Below are 17,904 nucleotides of genomic sequence, written 5' to 3' on the forward strand. Positions count from 1 at the left end.
TGTTTGTCTTTGAAATTCAATGTAAAGAACTGAAAACAATGTATATGTTGTAAATATTTGTGTGTTGTGAGAAATTTTTGTCATAAGAAATTAAAAGAACTTACCAGGAAGGTTTTTAAGTTTAGAAATATCCATGCCAATAAAATAGGAAATTATAAATACATAGTTTTAAGCACTGCATCAGTGGGAGTTCTTGACTTATGTTAGTTTATGTATGAAAATGTCAAAGAGTTTTTGACTATATTATCAGTTAGACAAAAAGAAGAGTCAGATTTAATTTGTTTTTGAAGCACTTTGAAAAGATAAATTAATTTTAAGTAAGTTAATGAACGAAATTTTACTACTTTATGTTCAGTACCCATCTTTGCTTTTTCTGGATTGTTTTACAAATCATTGGACAGAGAATTGGGGAATGTGAATCTGCAGCAGGCGCTGAGCCAGCGGGCCTCTGTTCCCGGGAAGCGTGTGCGTATACTCTCCGACACACTGCTCCTATGTACCAAGTCCAGGGATCCATAGTGTCTGGAAAGGGAGCCCCAGTTTTAAATGTTGAAGGAATCTGCAGGTAATGGGATCCCTTGGAGAAAAAAACCTCTGTGCTCACTGTCATTCCTAATTGATTCCCCCAGTTCCCAGATTCTGGGAAATTCAGTTCCTTAACACTATTGCCAGTAGGATCCAAGTAGAAATTAATAATATCCATAAAAGTTTTTTAAATGTAGCGGTGTTTTTTCCTTACTTCCTTCCCAAGGCATTACTTCTGTAGTCTCCTGTCGCCCCCTGTGTGTGACGGTGCAGTTCAGCCCCCAGGTAGCGATGTGGCGCATGTGGCACACGGCCGCTTCGCTCAGCCAGCGTGCCTCCTGTGCCAGCAGGGCGGCCCCTGGGGCCTGTCCCAAGGCCCTCAGAGCACTTGACAGCCCAGTCCGACCCTCACGGTGTCCCTGTGTAGACGCGGGACTCGCGCCACAAGGGTAGGTCCGGCCCAGACCCCGTGTGGAAAGCCCAGCAGACAGAAGGTCGCCTCATCCCCACCTCCGATTGGCGTGTTTTGTAGACAGTCATAGAACACATCTTGAACTATTTCTTGGAATATCAACAATAGCCATTACAGGAATGTCAACCTTAAGGGAAAAGTAATAAAATGTCATATTGCCCACTTTTCTTCATTTTTAAGCTTCTTTTCAGTAACTTATTTATGATGTTAGTTTTAACTGTATGGCAGCCTGGTCCTTTGAGGCTGGCCTTCCCAGGGTCTGAGCAGTGACACCTGGTAGCCGTCACTGTCTCAGGAGTCTGTGCACCCCAGCCTGGCCATCACTGCTGACGCTTTCCAAGGAGCTGATTTTCCGTTGTTATGTTGTCCTGGCTCTGCTGTGTGGGATGGTGAAACCCACACTCTGGTGACCACTTGGAAGAGGTCAATAAAACTTTCATTCAGTAAAACTCTTAGCTTGAGCTTATGCAATGACTGGTAAAGACTTTTGCATTGTAAGAATTAGGAAATGATCATAGAAATATATGTATTCAATTTTCAATCATTTTTCAAACTACTGTTTTAAATTGTTTTGCTGAGTTGTAATACTTTTGAGATACAATGTATTCCTTGTACTGAAAGAATGAAAAAAGGACTTTTTCAGCATTTGAGGTAAGTTCTTTAACGTTTCATTAAAAACATTTTTTACAAATATTTTGTACATGCACTTGCAGTATTGAGGTTAATCATTTTAATAAATTCGGAAATTAAAACAATTTGGCCGGTGTTCGCTGCATCCGAGAAGGGAAGATCCAGGTGCTTTTCTCCCACGAGGATTTCATCTCAAATAGAAGTTGTTAATTCAGCGTTCCTAAAGCCTTTTCAGTCTCCGAGTGTTGAGTTCTCAGAGCCCTGATCTCCTTTGCTTCTGGTGAAGACCTTTTGGCCACTCAATTTAAAAGAAAAGCAGGGGCCAGGCTGGCTCAGTGTTTGAGCATTGACCTATGAACCAAGAGGTCACGGTTAGATTCCCAGTCAGGGCACATTCTTGGGTTGTAGGCTGGATCCCCAGTGGGAGGTGTGCAGGAGGCAGCCTATCAGTGATGCTCTCTCATCAATTTTTCTATCTTCCCTCTCCTCTCTGAAATCAATCCTATATAATAAAAGGGTAATATGCAAATTGACCCAGAGGGATGTCTGAGTGCCAGCGTAGGCGCTATCCCCCAGGGAGCGGGCCTAAGCCAGCAGGTGGACATCCTCCGAGGGGTCCCAGACTGCGAGAGAACACAGGCCGGGATGAGGGACCCACCCCCACCCCGAGTGCACAAATTTTTGTGCACCGGGCCTCTAGTTATATATATAAAAGCCTAAGGGATCAACCCACTGGCCGCTATGACACACACTGACCACCAGGGGGAAGATACTTAATTCAGGAGCTGCCCCCTGGTGGTCAGTGCACTCCCACAGTGGGAGTGCTGCTCAGCTGACCAACGGGCACCAGATGCCAGGCTCACTACCAAGCAGTGGCAGGGGCAGCAGGGCCAGGAGGAGCGGGAGCAGCGCCAGGCTGGGCTCGGACTCCTCCCTGGCTGCCTGCCGATTTAGGTACTACTACATCCCTTGGGGGATGTCAGCTGGCCTGTGGGGATCGGGTTGAAACCAGCAGTCCGACATCCCCCCAGGGGTCCAGGATTGTGAGAGGGCGCAGGCCAGGCTGAGGGCCTCTAGTGCAGCCATGGGCAAACTACGGCCCGCGGGCCGGATCCGGCCCGTTTGAAATGAATAAAACTAAAAAAAAAAAAAAAAAAAGACCGTACCCTTTTATGTAATGATGTTTACTTTGAGTTTATATTAGTTCGCACAAACACTCCATCCATGCTTTTGTTCCGGCCCTCCGGTCCAGTTTAAGAACCCATTGTGGCCCTCGAGTCAAAAAGTTTGCCCACCCCTGGTCTAGTGTGTGTGTGCGTGTGCGTGTGCATGTGCGCGTGTGTGTGTGTGTGTGTGTGTGTGTGTGTGTGTAAAGAGTAAAGGGGGAGGAGCACTTGTTCTCTCTATGGGGAGGCTTTAAAGGACATACCCTCTTAGCCCTCGGGCCCATGAAGGCTTTTGCAACCCAGTTTTCAATGGTTCCTATTAGTTGGGTGTTGTCTCACTGGATTGGACAGAGCTGGTGTGAGTCCGTCCTCCCAGATCAGCAAAACCTGGTTGAAAGAGGAAATAACGACTGGCTTAGGAGTCGGGAAACCCGAGTTTGCCCAGCTCTGCAACGTCTGGGTGACCCTGGGCAGGCTGCTAATCCAGATCTTTCTCTAGCACCTGGAAGTCGGCGGGGATGCCTGGTGCCTTGGCCAGTCCAGCTTCAGGTCGAGCTGCCAGCTCTCTCTGAGGCGGTGAGGGTAGTGGTGCAGACCAGAATGGAAGCCCTGACCCTGACTGAAATACCCACCCTGACGGGTCCCCAGGGTGAAAGGGCTCCCGGTGGCATGCCCATCTTCAGTCTCAGGTGTCCTTCCCAATGACCCGCTGCCGCTCGCTGGTCCCGGGCCACTGGCGCTCCTGCGGATTTCCATTTCTCAGGTGCCAGGGCTCTTGTCACCGCGTGTCATTGCATTTGCTGCAGACCCCAGTGGGGCTCAGAGCAAGGTGCAGCAAGCTGCCGACCTCGGGCACTCAGAGCTCCAGGGTTACGGTAAGCCTGACCCTAGCATGCGGGGGGGGGGGGGGGGGGGGGTGCGTAGGCCTCCAGCCTTCTTCCCCATGTCATTAGCGCTTGGGCTTGGTGGTTGCTAATGCCCAGTGGAAAAGCAGGTTTGGATTCTTCGGGAAGGAGCAGGTGTGTGAGTGGGCCTCCCACCCAGGCTGCCTCCGCCTCCCTCCTGAGGCCGGGCCACTCCAGTCCTCCCAGGACACCGAGCTTGAGCTCATGGACAGCTGGGAAGCCTCCCTGGGGACTGCCATCTCGTGGCTATGGCTGTGGTAACGTTCTCTTAAAAAGTCGGTGTGGCCCGGCAGGTGTGGTTCAGTGGTCGAGCGTCCACCCAGGAACCAGGAGGTTACCGTTGGATTCCCAGCTGGGGCACATGCTGGGTTGCAGGCTCGATCCCCAGAGGGGGGAGCGTGTAGGAGGCAGTCTATCGATGTTTCTCTCTCATCAATGTTTCTCTCCCTTTCCTGTCTCTCTAAACTCAAAACGTATTTTTAAAAAAATAAATAAAAAGAAAGCTGCTTACAAACCTTAAAAAAAAAAAGTCTGTGTTACTAGATCCAATACTGTCATATTTGTGTTTTCTGCTAAGATGCAGTAGACGGTGACTTCAGTGCTTGCGGGGTAGACCATCCTGTTGAGTCTGCTCTGCTAAGGGGAGGAGCACTTGCTGGGGCCGCTCAGGCCCCTGGGGCTGGCAGATGGGTTTCCCAGTCTGACCTGAGCAGCAGGAGTCAAGGGAGTAGAGTTGCATTTCTTTAATATGCGTTGAACACATAATATGTTACGTGTTTTGGAGGGGGAGGCAAGATTTGAGAGCCTTCCTTGTGGGGTGTGATTAAAGCCACCCACGTCTGCATGTGAAATAGCCTAGGGACAGAGAACTGAGAGCCCTGCCCGCACAGGCATGGACCAGGCATGGGCGCAGGTGCCATGCCAGGAGAGGCAGCCTGGCAGCACTGTCTGGCGGAGGCAGAGTGGTTGAGAGGGTGGGAAGAGGGGAGTTTTGGCTGTGAAGGAGGAAAGGATGACAGCGGGAGGGGAGCGGGGGTGAGGGAGGGGATTCACTGTTAATGAAGGACAAGCAGATCAGGCTGGAGAGGGAAGCTTCCCCGGGGATGAGTTCCAGGAAGGAGAAGGAAGGATTTATTGAGTCTGGGGGAGGAAGTGCTAAGCAAAGTGCTGAGGTCCCAGAAAACGTCAGTGTGTTCATGGATTCCAAATAACCCGAGGACTGGCTGTGAAGACACGGGCGCAACAGGGGCTGCCGGCCGGCCGGTGCTGTTGTTCCGCCACCACCCAGACATTCCCAACACAAGGTTTTATGGAGTACATAACAGAAAAACAGGCATGCAGGGGGAGTAGTGCTTGCATGAGGTCAAAACACCAGCTGTTTACAACCCAGGCGCACATCTAGAAGTTTCTGTTTGACCTTAGACTGAGTTGCTGGCCAGGTTCCCAAGGTCTCACCGTCCCCTTACTGCTGGCTTTCAATATATTTCCCACGGGAGGGGGGGGGGGGCGAGGGGGGCGGGCGTTGGAGCCTTGGAAGGGGCCCATTTACCATATAGGAGGGATGGTCTTGCGAGTCCAGATCCAGCTTCCTCGGTACCTAGAGGAGGAGAGATGGGGGCAGCCCCAGCAGGAGGGTGTCTGTCCTGCAGAGTAGGAGGAGGGCATTGAGAGTGAGAGGAGAGGAGGGCCCCGACGCTTGAGCATGAAGGAGGCTTAAAATTGAGGAAGGGACAGCAAGCGGACTAGAAACCTAGTGTCATTCATGGCGGAAGTCTTTCCCGGGCACCGCCTTCTAGGCACCAGTGGGCGTCTGGCAGGAGCAGACGCAGGGCTGAGGATGAAGGGTCAGGTGGGCAGGAGAGCCCCGGAGTGCAGGCAGGTCAGGGAAGGGCCGGGAAATAGAGGTGCTGGAGGCCTGGAGGCGCTCCTGTGGGCGGTGAACATCGAGCAGGGAGAAGACAAGCACGGGGAGGACAGGAGGCGGAGGCCAGAGGGTTGTAAGGGCAGGCTTTGCAGTGATGAAGGGGTCCTGGGAAGGTCCGGGGAGAGAGAGTGTCCTGGTTCAGAGAGGCTAAGCCGTTGGACAGAACTGAGGGCACCCACGTTGACAGCAGACAGACAGCCTTCACCATGAGTCCTGGGAACCAAGGAACCATGCCCTCAGGCCAGAGACGCCCTACCCAGGAGCTGGGGAGCTGGGAGGTGAGTACTAGTAAAAGCTCTGCAACTCAGTGAATGAGTGAGTCAGCCTGCCTGCGGCCACGCAGCTGGTGGTGAGTGGCAGACGAATGTCAGCCGCCATCAACCCCAGATCTGGCTCCTCACGGGTCATAGAGTCCAGGGTCACTGGGGCCAGCCCAAGTCATAGTCACGAGGCCTCACCTTTGCCAGGTAATTATCTTGGGTGACAAATAGCAATCACTGCCTTTCACCCTCATTTCCAAACTCTGTCCAAAGGTTAATTGTGCAGGTAAGTGGGGTGCCCCACCCCCATTAGTCAAATAGACAGGGAGCTTGAAAAGTGGGCCAGGGGCCACGCGTGGCCACCAAGGGCTCTTGTCTGTATCTGAAAATGTGAGTCAAACACGAGGATGCCTCGAGACATCGAGAGTTCAAGGTCTCCTCCAGCCTGGCCCGCCGCTGGCTGCTGCTGTTTCAACAGTGACCTTACACAGACATCATTAACGCTCAAAGGAGGGGCCCACTCTGACTAGGGGGTTCCTTGTGTTACCCCTAAAATATGGCTGTGGTCAACATCAGGTCTGTCTCAGGCCCGTTTTGGGAAGGGGTGTATTTACAGAAAGTTGGTGTACGTCTCAGAGGCACACCTGGGAAGCCAGCTACACTTCCCGCTATCAATGTGTTGAAGTGCAGCCTTATTGAGGCTGGCGAGTCAATGCTGACGGGAAGGGCCTGGGAGCAAGACAGCGGCTCTCTTCTCTCCCAGCCTGTGGCGCTTAGAAGAGACCCTTCCCAGGCTCACCCCCCTCTAAACCAAACAGAACAGTATTTACTTCCTCCTCTTGCCAGTCAAACCACATTTTTCCTCTTGGGGTAAGAGGGTGAGTGAAGGACTGAGCCTTGCCAGCCTCCAAGGGGGCAAGCTGACCCAGGAAAGGGCTCTGTCTGGGTCACGGCGGGCAGAGGGCGCCTGACCTGATCCCCCGGCCCAGGCTGCCCGGAGCTGGCGGCCCACGCTGCTGACACTGGCTCAGGCATGGCCTTTGATCTTTCTGCCCTTTCTTAACTGTGAGCATAGACACAACTGCCCTTCTCTGGCCTCAGTTTTCTCACCTGTGAAACGGGCTAATGCTAGCTTAAGTTTGGAATTGTTGAAGATAGAGCGTTCCAGTGGCACCCAAGTCAGCGGTTAGTGTTGGCTGCATCAGTATGTGCTCCCTCCACGGGCTGTGCATGCACCCTGACTCTTACAGGCCTCTTCTCTCTGCCTCTGCCCTCTCAGCTGACACCTGCCCACTGGGCTATAATCACAACCTCCTCCATCCCAACTTCCAAACGCCGGGCTGCTGGAGCTGGTCTCCACTGTTGACATGGACACAGAGTGGTTCCAGTTCTTCCTGCCTCTGGCTGGTGCCCCCCTGGCAGCCAAGCCACGCTCACTGCTCACCGGAGGACACTGCTCCATCCCTGTTCCCCACCCTCTCAGGGGTCTTTCTGGATTCATCTGCTCCCTCAACACTCAAAAGGCACAGGGCTGCACCTGATTCCAACCCAGCCCTCCCCTCACAGACAGCAGAGACACAAATAGCAGGAAAGTGTGGTGAACGCTTGACCAGAAGTCCTCATCCACCTCACTGAGGATTAAATAAGACAGCGAGTGCCGCGTGGACAGCAACTGGCGCACAGCCAGCGGTCAGTCCCTCTCAGCTGCTTTGATTTCCTGGAGTCTAATCGCAAAGGCTTCAGCACCGGCAGGGCCTCCTCAAACTCCTCCACCTTTTCCCCAGCTGGACCCAGCCATCCCAGAAGGCCAGAGGAGAGAGGGAAACTGACCCCCCCAGCAAGGGACAGTGCCTGGCCTGGGGTCACACAGCCAGCAGGAGACAGAGGTGGGTGGGACTTGAGCCCAGGCAGTCCTGGCAGCCTCAGCCCATGCGGGCAGTGGCAGGCAGTGCCCAGGCAGGGCTGCTGGTGCCTGAGTCAGTGCCTGGCAGCTACTGTTGACATGTGATAACGGGTGTTTGTTTAGCTGGGGCCACTCATCAAAGGGGTTAATGTTCAACTCCCTCCAGTCCCTGGGGCTGCAATGGGAGCTGAGTGGTCAGACTTCTTGGGCAGGAGCCCCGCAGCCTATCTGCCCTGTACGATGACCTGAGGCTTCAGGTGAAGGCCCAGGTCTGTGGGGGGGGGGGGGGGGGGTGTCTTTGGGAACACAGGGCCGCAGGCTGGACTCCTTGCTGGGAGGAGAAGCGTCAGGCTCCGGACAGTCACACAGCCTGTAGGGACCCACCACATTGGACTGGGCTGGGGGGCTGGAGACCCCTGGGAGGACCCAGTGGCTTGTGGCTCACAGTATGGAGATGGGGCTGGTCAGTGGCCCTGAGCTCACTTGGGTTTGGGTGTCTTTGCTTGTCTTTCTCTCAGCCTCACTCCTGATGGAGTGGCTCCTCTAAGCCTTTAGCTGTCCACCCAGGTCCCTCCCAGATCCTCTCAGACCCTCCACCCCACTCTTCTCTCTGCTCAGCCCTCATCCCTCCAGCCTGTGGGGTCCTTCGGGCTGGATGGGTCTTGGCACAGAGAGGCCTGGGCAAGCCTCAGGCTGATGGGGAAGGGGGTTCCTTCCTGGAGGAAATGACCCCGGGCACTCAGCCTCCCTCCTCACGGGCCAGCTGGGCAGGGTGCAGGTCACCCCAAAAAGCCACAGCCTCCAGCTGTCTCCAGCCATGGGAGCCCCAGGCCAGTCTCTGCTCCTCGCTCCCAGGGAGGCCGGGAAGCTGGGAGCCATTGCAGGGCAACGAGGCTGTGCCCAACCTGTGCTGGGGCAGGGCCACCCTGCCCCAAGGAGAAAGGGCCTGGAACAGGGCAGAGCTGCTGACTCCGTGTTGGGCTGGAGACAGAGCCCGAGGTGTGGGATGGGGCGGGAGGGCTGAGGGCCCAGGGGGACATGTGGGGGGGGGGGCAGCAGCCTCTCTCCCACCCGCCACAGCTGCAGCCTTCATGTCAGGTGAGCACTGGCCGGCCCTCTGGCCCACCTCTGGGCACAGAAGCTGCCGCTCCCTGGGGGTTCCCACGCAGCCCCGAGGGCCCCATGAGCACTGAGCTCAAAAACTGGGCCTCATCCAGCCTCGAAGAACCTTCCAGATCCACCTCTGTACAGCCAGGGAATCAGAGAGGGAAGCAGAGGCGCAGGTGTGAGGGGCAGAGCAGGCATGAGAAGGACGGGAGAAGGACCTCCCGTCTCGCTCCAGGCTGGCTGCTGTCCTTGAGGGCGAGTAGGGGAGGGGTGTTCTGAAGAGCAAGCAAATCTGGAGGCACGAGAGAGAACAGGGCACCCTCGGCACCACAAGGAGGAGGACTCAGAGGGGGTAAAGTTGAGGGGTGCCCATTGGAGATAAGAAGCGGGGGGCAGCTCTGGCCCCACCGCCAACCTGCCTACGCAAGTGGTGCTTGAGCCCAGCGCCACCCAATGGAAACGCTAAGCTGCCCTCTCCGAGCCCCAGTGCCCCGTGGACAGGGCGCACCCTGAGGGTGCAGTGGGGCAGCCAGGCTGGCCTCCGGCCCTGGGTGGGAGAATCCACGCACTGGGCTGACCTGTGGGTGAGCCAGGGTATGACTGCCCTCCCCCTGTGCCAGGCTATATTCAGGGCACTGGGTCAGACAAACAGGCTGCAGCCAGGGTGGCAATGTGTGGTTGCCACATGGCTTCCAAAGGCCTCGGTGTCAGCCGGGTTGAGAGTGGCCTGTGAAGATGGCTGAGTTTGGACTTTGACCATCGGGAGCTTCAGAGAACTGGACCCGTTCCTTCCCCAGCGTTAGCCCAGCTCCTGCTGCCAGCACCTTGTCACTGCACCCAGTTACTCACTCACTCACTCACTCATCTCAGCTTCTTCCCTGGGCTGAGAACTGAGGCCTCAGATATGGTCCTTGACCTGACAACACCTCATTTTACAACTAAAGCAGCCCTGCTGTGACAGCATATCGATGACAATTCAAAAAGGAAATAGAGGGTGTGGCATTTGGCTCCTGAGCCTCAGTCTCTTCGCCCGTGAAATGGGTGTTCATGGAGCTTTGGTGAGGATTAAACACGATGTCTGCTTCAGTGGGCTCAGCATTGCGCCTGGCACTTGATGCGCTTTTGATAAGCCCCAGACCTCGGCTGTTGGTGGAAGCCCCTGAGACGGTGGCCCCCGAGACAGAGGTTGGCCTGGGCGCGGTATTTGTGTGAAGGGGAGACTGGATACTCTCCTTCCCCAAGAGAATATCCCTTCCTCCAAGGCGTGTCCCTCCAGCATGTCCCTGCTGCCACCTCTGAAGTCCATCTGTGGCCAAGGAGGTGAAGAAAGGACAGCCACTGTCAGCAGAGCGGGAGCCAGGGACAGGCGTGGGCCGCGGTTCCCTTGTCGTGGTCACTCACTGGGTCCACCTCCAGGAAGAGGCCACTTCTCTGTTCCCAGCGCATGTGGCTCAGGGTGGACCAGCCTCCCCAGTCACCCCAGCCTGACTGTAGGGCTGGCCAATCAGAGGGCAGGTCCCCGGGCACCGCGCTGGTCCAGGGATGGGCATACGGTCAAGCTGTGCCAAGGAAATGCAACTTTGGGGCCCGAGGCCAAGGACACTCTCTCCATCAGGGTTGACAAAAGCCTGGAGCTGTCATCCACCTCCTTGCCAACCCAGGGCGAGGCCACCAAGGGAGGAGCTTGGGTTGGACCAGCGTTTACAACCCAGGTGCCTTAGCCCGCAGCCCAGATACATCCTTCAGGCCTTTAACACCGGCTGCTGCTGGGATTCGGAGACAGGTCAGGCCAGAGGCCAGTCTGCTCACTGAGTTGCTGTGTGACCCACATCCAGGGATTGCCCCGCTCCAAGCTTCTGTCCACAGCAGGCTCTGAGCCCTGCCTTGTGAAGTGCACAGGGCTGGCAAGGCCCTGCTCAGTCCACGGGGCCACAGGCCTGGGCCTCGGCAGGAAGCCCCAGGAGAGAGTGGAGGCAGGCGGGCGGCCGTCCCTGCCTTCACGCAGCCGCCTTTCCCGGACCCTGACTCACTCAGGCTTGCTGGGTGCGGTGAGGCTGGAGGCAGAGCCGGAGAGACGAGGAGCCGGAGGTCTCGTGCTCCTGGGTTTGAATCCACACCTCGCCATCGCCTGGCTGTGTGATTTGAGGCAAATGAAGGCTTTGAGCCTCCCTTTTCTCATCTGCTAAATGGCAATAATAATAACATGTCACCTCCATGTCGGTGCGGGGCTTCAAAGTTCTGTGTGTCATCTTGGTTTCTCCCCGTAGCCCCGAGAGGTAGACCTCACCTCTGCGTGTTCCAAATGAAGAAACTGAAAGAAAATGACACTGAGCCCTGGCTGGGCGGCTCAGTCGGCGAGAGTGTCGTCCTGATACGCCAAGGTTGCGGGTTCGATCCCTGGTCAGGGCACACACAGGAATCAACCAATGAATGCGTAAATAACGGGATGACAAATTGATGCTTCTCTCTCTCTCTCTCTCTCTCTCTCTCTCTCTCTCTCTCTCAAAATCAATCAATAAAATTAATATATAAAAAAAAGAAAAGGGCACTAAAAACCATAGACCCACAGAACCGACAGAGCTGGGTCTTGAATCCCTGTTTTTCTGTAAGAAAGTCAGCTTCCCCAACGACTTACCAGGCCCTGTTCAGGCAAAGGTCAGCCAGGAAAAACAGGGTTTCCAGCAGAGGGACAGAATCCAGGCGCGGACAGGCTTGCAAAACCATTGGAGGAGCTGGGGGAGCGAAAGGCAGGCAGCCCCCGCCGGGGTTTGGAGATCGGAAAGCACAGGAATTGCAGAATTGTGTTCCTGGTACTCACGATGGGCATCTGTGTGTGTCCCATGGGGGCCGTTGTGAAGAAGGGTGTTGCTGGGTATCGTTCCCGCGTGCCTGTTGGTGGACACAATGCTCGTTTCCGTCGGGTATATGAACAGGAGGGCAACTACAGGTTCCTAAGAGAGGCGAGTTCACAACCCACTGTTTCCCCACACTTTGTTATGAAACATTTCAGACCTACAGGAAACCGGGAAGAATTGTTCAGCGAATCCCATGTCCGCTCTACCTGAGTGCCCCACTCTGCCTTGGGACTCTCTTTCCACCTGCCCATCCTACTCTCTCCTTTTCTTTTTATTAATCCTCATTGCTTTTTAGAAAGAATAGAGGGAATGAAGGAGAGAGAGAGAGAGAGGGAGAGAGAGAGAGAGAGAGAGAGAGAGAGAGAGAGAGAGAGAGAGAAACATCGATGTGAGAGAGATGCATTGATTGGTTGCCTCCCCAACTTGCTCGGAACAGGGCTGGGGATTGAACCTGCAACTCAGGGACAGTACGTTCCCTTGACCAAGTATCAAACCGGAAACCCTTCAGTGCACAGGCCGACGCTGTAACCGCTAAGCATACTGGCCAGGGCACTCTACCTGCTTTTGTTGATGCAACAATATAATTTTTTTAAAGAGAATTTTTAGAAGAGTTTATTTGAGCCAAACGGAAGACACATGCCAGGGAGCAACATCCCAAATGCTCCCAACAATTTAATTTTCAGCGGGGGTGGGGAAAGCAAGATACAAAATTATCCAAAGCCATTGACCCAGGGTCTGGGAGGAAGTGTAGCAAACATCCTGTGTCCACATGTTCTCTGCCTGATAGGATTTCCCAACTTTTCTGGTCAACATTTTTGATGAAGGGGAAAAAAAATCTGTTTTAAGTTAAAAGGAGCTTTGTCTTTTTTAGGATTGGAATGTCTCTCTTTGGGGGAGAGGTGAATGGAGGGGGTTGCCCCCACTTCAGTGAAGAAGGAGCCCGAGAGAAGCTGTGGAGGGACCGGACCTTCTGAGAAGGCTCCAGAATGTTGCAACATTTCGGCTTGTTCAGCCCCAACGGAGATTTAGAAGAGGATGCTTCCCCAGCCTGAAGTACCTGGCGGCACCTGCATTCCAGGGAGCGCTCGCCAGGAAGCAAGCCCACCCCGGTGTCCGGCTCGCTCGCGGGGCTCGAGAACACGCTTTAAGCTGCTTGACTCAGTGCCAGTGCCATCATGTGGTCCCGTCTGAGTTGCCCAAACTAAGAACAGCTCAGCTGAAAATAGCACTGAGCTAGCTCGCCCCGTGACTGTGGTGGTGGCATCTCAAAGATGGGCCGACCGGAGACATACAGGCAGGAGGAGGAGGTGGAGCGTGGGTCGTCTGCACTGCAGTCCCCTGTGGAAAGTGGTCAAGCAGACGATGAGCGTGCCCGTGACTATGGCCTCCTTCACCTTTGCCGTTGGTTGGTATCAGCTCAGAAGATGGGCAACATTGACGGGGAGATAAAGATGTGGAGAGAAAAGGACTCCTCAGGAAGAACATCAGCTTCTCACTCATCCCCCAGGACAGGCCTCCAGGGAAACGCTTCCCTCTCTCCGAAGCCGAAGCATTGGAGCTGGTTACCCAAAACTGGCACCGACGACGGCGAGTGACGCCATCGGCATGGGAAATTGGGAGCTTTATCCGATCGAGGAACAGCCAGGACAACATCAGAGGTCAAAGGAGCCGCTCAGCTGAAACGAATACAGAGTAATATTGAATGTAAACTGTAACTGAAAAAAAATAAGGAACAGCTCAACAACAGGAAGATCAGGAACAAAAGAAGGAAGAGGATGATGGGCAAACATTGCACCAAGCTCGGGAGTGGATGACGCATCCAAGGGCTGACAACTGAGAGAACCTGGGTTAGCCTTCCCACAGCAAGACAGGACTGCGGGAGGAGGGGTGGGGGGCGGCGGGTGGGGGGGGGGCGCACATTTTCCCATCCCTGGGCTCCTGCTTCCATTCTGGACCACGAAGGCAAAGGTGCTTAATCTTGCTTTGTGTTCAATAAAGTGTCAAGCAATTAAGTATTTATTTGTGTCCTAGATGATGAGCCAGCGACCTTGTTTTGGCATTATCTTCCCTATCAGAGTGTAACCCAATTTCTTAAGTGAAAGAAAAGAGGACTGAGAAATGGCTCTGTATAGTCAATGGCTGTATGAATTCTCCTTAAAGACCAACGAAACGCCCTGGCCAGTGTGGTCAGTGGTGGGAGCGTGGGTCCGTGCACCGAAGGGTCTTCAGTTTGGCTCCCCATCAGGCGCAAGTATCTGTGTTGCAGGTTCCATCCCTGCCTCTGTCGGGCTCTCGGGAGGCAGCCAATCAATGTGTCTCTCTCACATTGATGTTTCCCTCCCTCTCTCCCACCTTTCCTGAAAATCAATGGAAAAAATATCCTCGGGTGAGGGTATATTTCATGAGCCTGTGCAGGAAAAACAAAGAAAAGAAAGAAAGAAAGGAGAGGGGAGGGGAGGAGAGGAGAGGAGAAGAGGAAAGGAAAGGAAGGAAAGGAAAGGAAAGGAAAGGAAAGGAAAGGAAAGGAAAGGAAAGGAAAGGAAAGAATTTATTTGAGCCAAATTTTTGAGGACATGCCCAAAGCAAAATCTCAACAGACTGAGAAAATGCTCTGGAGAATGGCAGTCTTGCAGCTCATTTTATTTTATTTTATTATTATTTTTTAAAAATATTTTTATTGATTTCAGAGAGGAAGGGAGAGGGAGAAAGAGAGAAACATCAATGATGAGAGAGAATCATTGATCGGCTGCCTCCTGCACGCCCTCTACTGGGGATTGAGCCCGCAACCCAGGCATGTGCCCTTGACTGGAATCGAACCCGGGACCCTTCAGTTCGCAGGCTGATGCTCTATCCATTGAGCCAAACCGGTCAGGGCAATTGCAGCTCATTTCATCCAAGGAGAAAACATGAGGAGGGTCGCCCGAAACCCACTCGTGGTAGATTGACAGGCAGGAGAAAGCAAAGAGGGGACATGCCTACAATTAGATAAAAGATAAAGGGAGAGAGACGTACTTCTTTGCCATCGGTGAGTGCGAGATGGCTAACATTTCACACCCACAGCGCGCGGAGACGGCTGCGGGCAGCAGGAGAACACGAGGAGTTGGTGGTCTGTGCTGGGCGCAGGTGGTGGCGCCCTGAGGCATCTGGAGAAGAAAACTCTGACAAGTCGGAGGTGTGTTGTCCCGAGGCCGAGAACAGAGGGCCGGGCTCACAGCAGAGCTCGAGCTTCACATGACCACCTGCCGCGACCCGCCCAGTTCGGACTGTGTGGTCAGACCCTCCTGTGGGGTTGCGTTCGGTCAGTGAGCTTGTCGGTCCTGCCACGCAGCCCCCTGAGCTGGTGGGGTCTACCGTGTTGCCCCCTCCCATTCACAGGCTTATATACCTGCAAGCATTGCCGCACAACTAAAAAGATCAAGTCCTCAGGGTAGTTAAATAAAACCATCTTCCTCATGTTTCTGCCCACTCTGATTTTTTGTAGCTTGACTGTCGTTACTCCATTTCGTTTCTTCACTCTTTCCTCAAATCCTTTAATAAAGCCCATTAGAGCTACAAACGTACTCAGTTGAAATCTGTTTTATTTTATTTTATTTTTTAACATTTAAGGAACCATATTTTTTTCTTTAAATATATTTTTTTCATTGATTTCAGAGAGGAAGGAAGAGAGATAGAAACATTAATGATGAGAGAGAATCATTGATTGGCTGCCTCCTGTATGCCCATACTGGGGTGGGGGGGAAGAGGATCAAGCCGGCAAACCCGGCATGTTCCCTTGGCTGGAATCGAACCTGGGATCCTTCAGTCCGAAGGCCTGATCCACTGATCCAAACCGGATAGGACTGAGTTCTGCTTTTTAACAAATATTAACAACCATCTGAAGGAATAGAGGCACAGAGAGGACAATCAATCGCCTCTCTGGCGCTAAACAGGGAATAAGTAGTGGAACTGGGATTGGAACTCCGGCCGCAGGGTGCCATGACCTCAGTCCACTCACGCATTCAAACATCCACTGCCCAGCTACGATGGGCAGGACCTGGAGGCGGAAGAGAGATGGGGTAGGTAGATGCAGGCAGCCAGGACAACAGAGGCTGGGGGCTCGCAGCCTTTGGGGGAGGGCTGGGCAGGTGCTGGCCTCATGGGAGGCCTGGCTTCCGGGAGAATGTGCCGACCAGCTTGGCTAGCGGCTCACAGCTCCGGGCAGTTCCTTGTTTGCCCCACTGTGGATAGAAGCTCTAATTGCAGAGCCGGTAAAGCTGTTGGCTGCTCCCAACAGAACATTTGGGGGTGACTCCCAGCAGGTCCCCAGCAGTGGGTGGGGGTTTGGGGCAGACTTGTAGGTTAGGGAGGCCCCACAGTTGACTGGAATCTCCGCAGAGGTCCTGGTGCGGAGGGAGGTCTGGGGCCCCCAGCCCCCTCCTGGAGCAGGCCCTGCTCACATGCCCTGATCTCCTGACTCCCCCACCTGCTGCGGCCCTTGTGCCCACTCCAGCCTCTCACAGTCAGGGAGAGGCACAGGAATCCTGTCGGGCCAGATTCCTCCTCCCTGGGACAGCAGAGCTGGGGGAGAAAGTTGGCCACAGTCTCCCAGGATGTGGCAGATCTTCCAAAGTCGCCTCCCCTCTTCTCTTCCATTTCCCCTTCCCCCTCACTGCCTCCACATCCTCCCCTCTGCCTGGTTAGATGGCATTCTGAGAAGCTCTGGGGCAGGCCACGGTCACAGAGGGTCACCAGTGGGGCCCCTCTGACCTGGGTGGCTTCGCCAGGCCCTGGTAGGGTAGGGAGCTAAAGGGGGTGGGGACAGGGCTGGGGCATCACTCTAGGGATGGACAAAGTGCCCCTGAGGAGTGAGTGAGAGAGACCCTCACAGGAGGTAGGGACCCTGGCTTGAAGGAACGGGGAGCAGGGAGGGCCCAGTGGCAGTCAGGCATCCTGGGTAAGCAGAACCCCCGACTCCAGCCTGGGCCTCAGCTTACCCATCTGTAGGGGGTCCTCAGGTCCTGCTGTTCCTTCTGCACAGAAAGGTGAGCCTGCAGGACCCAGGGCTGCCTGAGGAGAGAGGAGCTCAGAGCGGGCAGAGCCTGAACCAAGGTTTCGGGACTCCCAGTCTCATCCCCAAGGCCTGAGTGACTTCCCTCATAACTGGGATCTTTGTTTATTTATTATTTTTAAATCCTCACAGGAGGATATGTTTTTATTAATCATGAGAGAGGAGAGAGAGAGAGAGAGAGAGAGAGAGAGAGAGAGAGAGAGAGAGAAAGAGAAATCAATTGGTTGCTTTCCTCATGCACCCTGCCCGGGGATCAGGCTTGCGACTCAGGTATGTGCCATGACTGGGAATCAGACCCACAACCTTTTGGTGTACAGAACGAAGCCACCCGGCCAGGGCATAACTGAGGTCTTCAGAAAGACACTATCACAAAGGTGAGGCATGTAGGGCACAAAACAACAGGTTCTCACCACGTTTGGAAAGTGAATTTGGAAGGTCTGCTTTCAAACAGGCTGGGGACACAGGAAATGCATGCCTGGGGGCCCTGGGAGTCGCTTCTGGTAGATGGACAGCCATTGCCCAGGGACTACCACGGGGGACCCAGCAGGGCCGTATGTGGTGTCGTCTCTAAATAAGGGTAACCAGGCTGCCACAGAGATACATGATCAGGCTCAGAGATGCTCATGCCATACCGCCCCCCCCCCCCCCCCCCCCCCGTCCCTGTTAGCTTGTGAACAGGAAGATTAGCTTGTTTGGGATCTTTTCATGTGTGTTAAAATCATCGGTTTGTTCAATTTAAGTGTTTCAAATCTGCCCCCGTTTGGATAATCCTGTTGAGGAATTTGTTCAGGAGCCTGCAAGAATAGGAAAGGGCCCAGGCTGCGATAGGCCTCTGGGAGGCCGGGGGATGAGCCGCTGCAATCCACCCTTACTCACAGCAGGTGACACTTGCTCTCTTTCTGCCTCTGAGAAGTCAGCTAACAACCCACAGGGCACAGCGACCCTTTGAAGGGTCTTGACGATCCCCAGCACTTTCCCCACTGGTTTCAGTGACCCCCCAACCACCCTGTGGTGTAGGAACAATGATCTCCACTGGACTTAGAGTCAGGCAACTTGTCCAAGGTGTTAGGAGCATAAGTGAATCAGGAAGTTTTGCTAAAATTAAAAATG

The 17,904-nt window shown here is 54.1% G+C and overlaps 1 pseudogene; it reads left to right on the top strand.

Annotated features, from left to right (window-relative positions):
- The first annotated feature begins 12,419 nt into the window (after positions 1-12,419).
- LOC118665200 lies at positions 12,420-13,434 on the top strand (annotated as a pseudogene).
- Positions 13,435-17,904: the final 4,470 nt, after the last annotated feature.

Source organism: Myotis myotis, unplaced genomic scaffold, assembly GCF_014108235.1.
Source record: "Myotis myotis isolate mMyoMyo1 unplaced genomic scaffold, mMyoMyo1.p scaffold_m19_p_10, whole genome shotgun sequence".
Taxonomy (NCBI): domain Eukaryota; kingdom Metazoa; phylum Chordata; class Mammalia; order Chiroptera; family Vespertilionidae; genus Myotis; species Myotis myotis.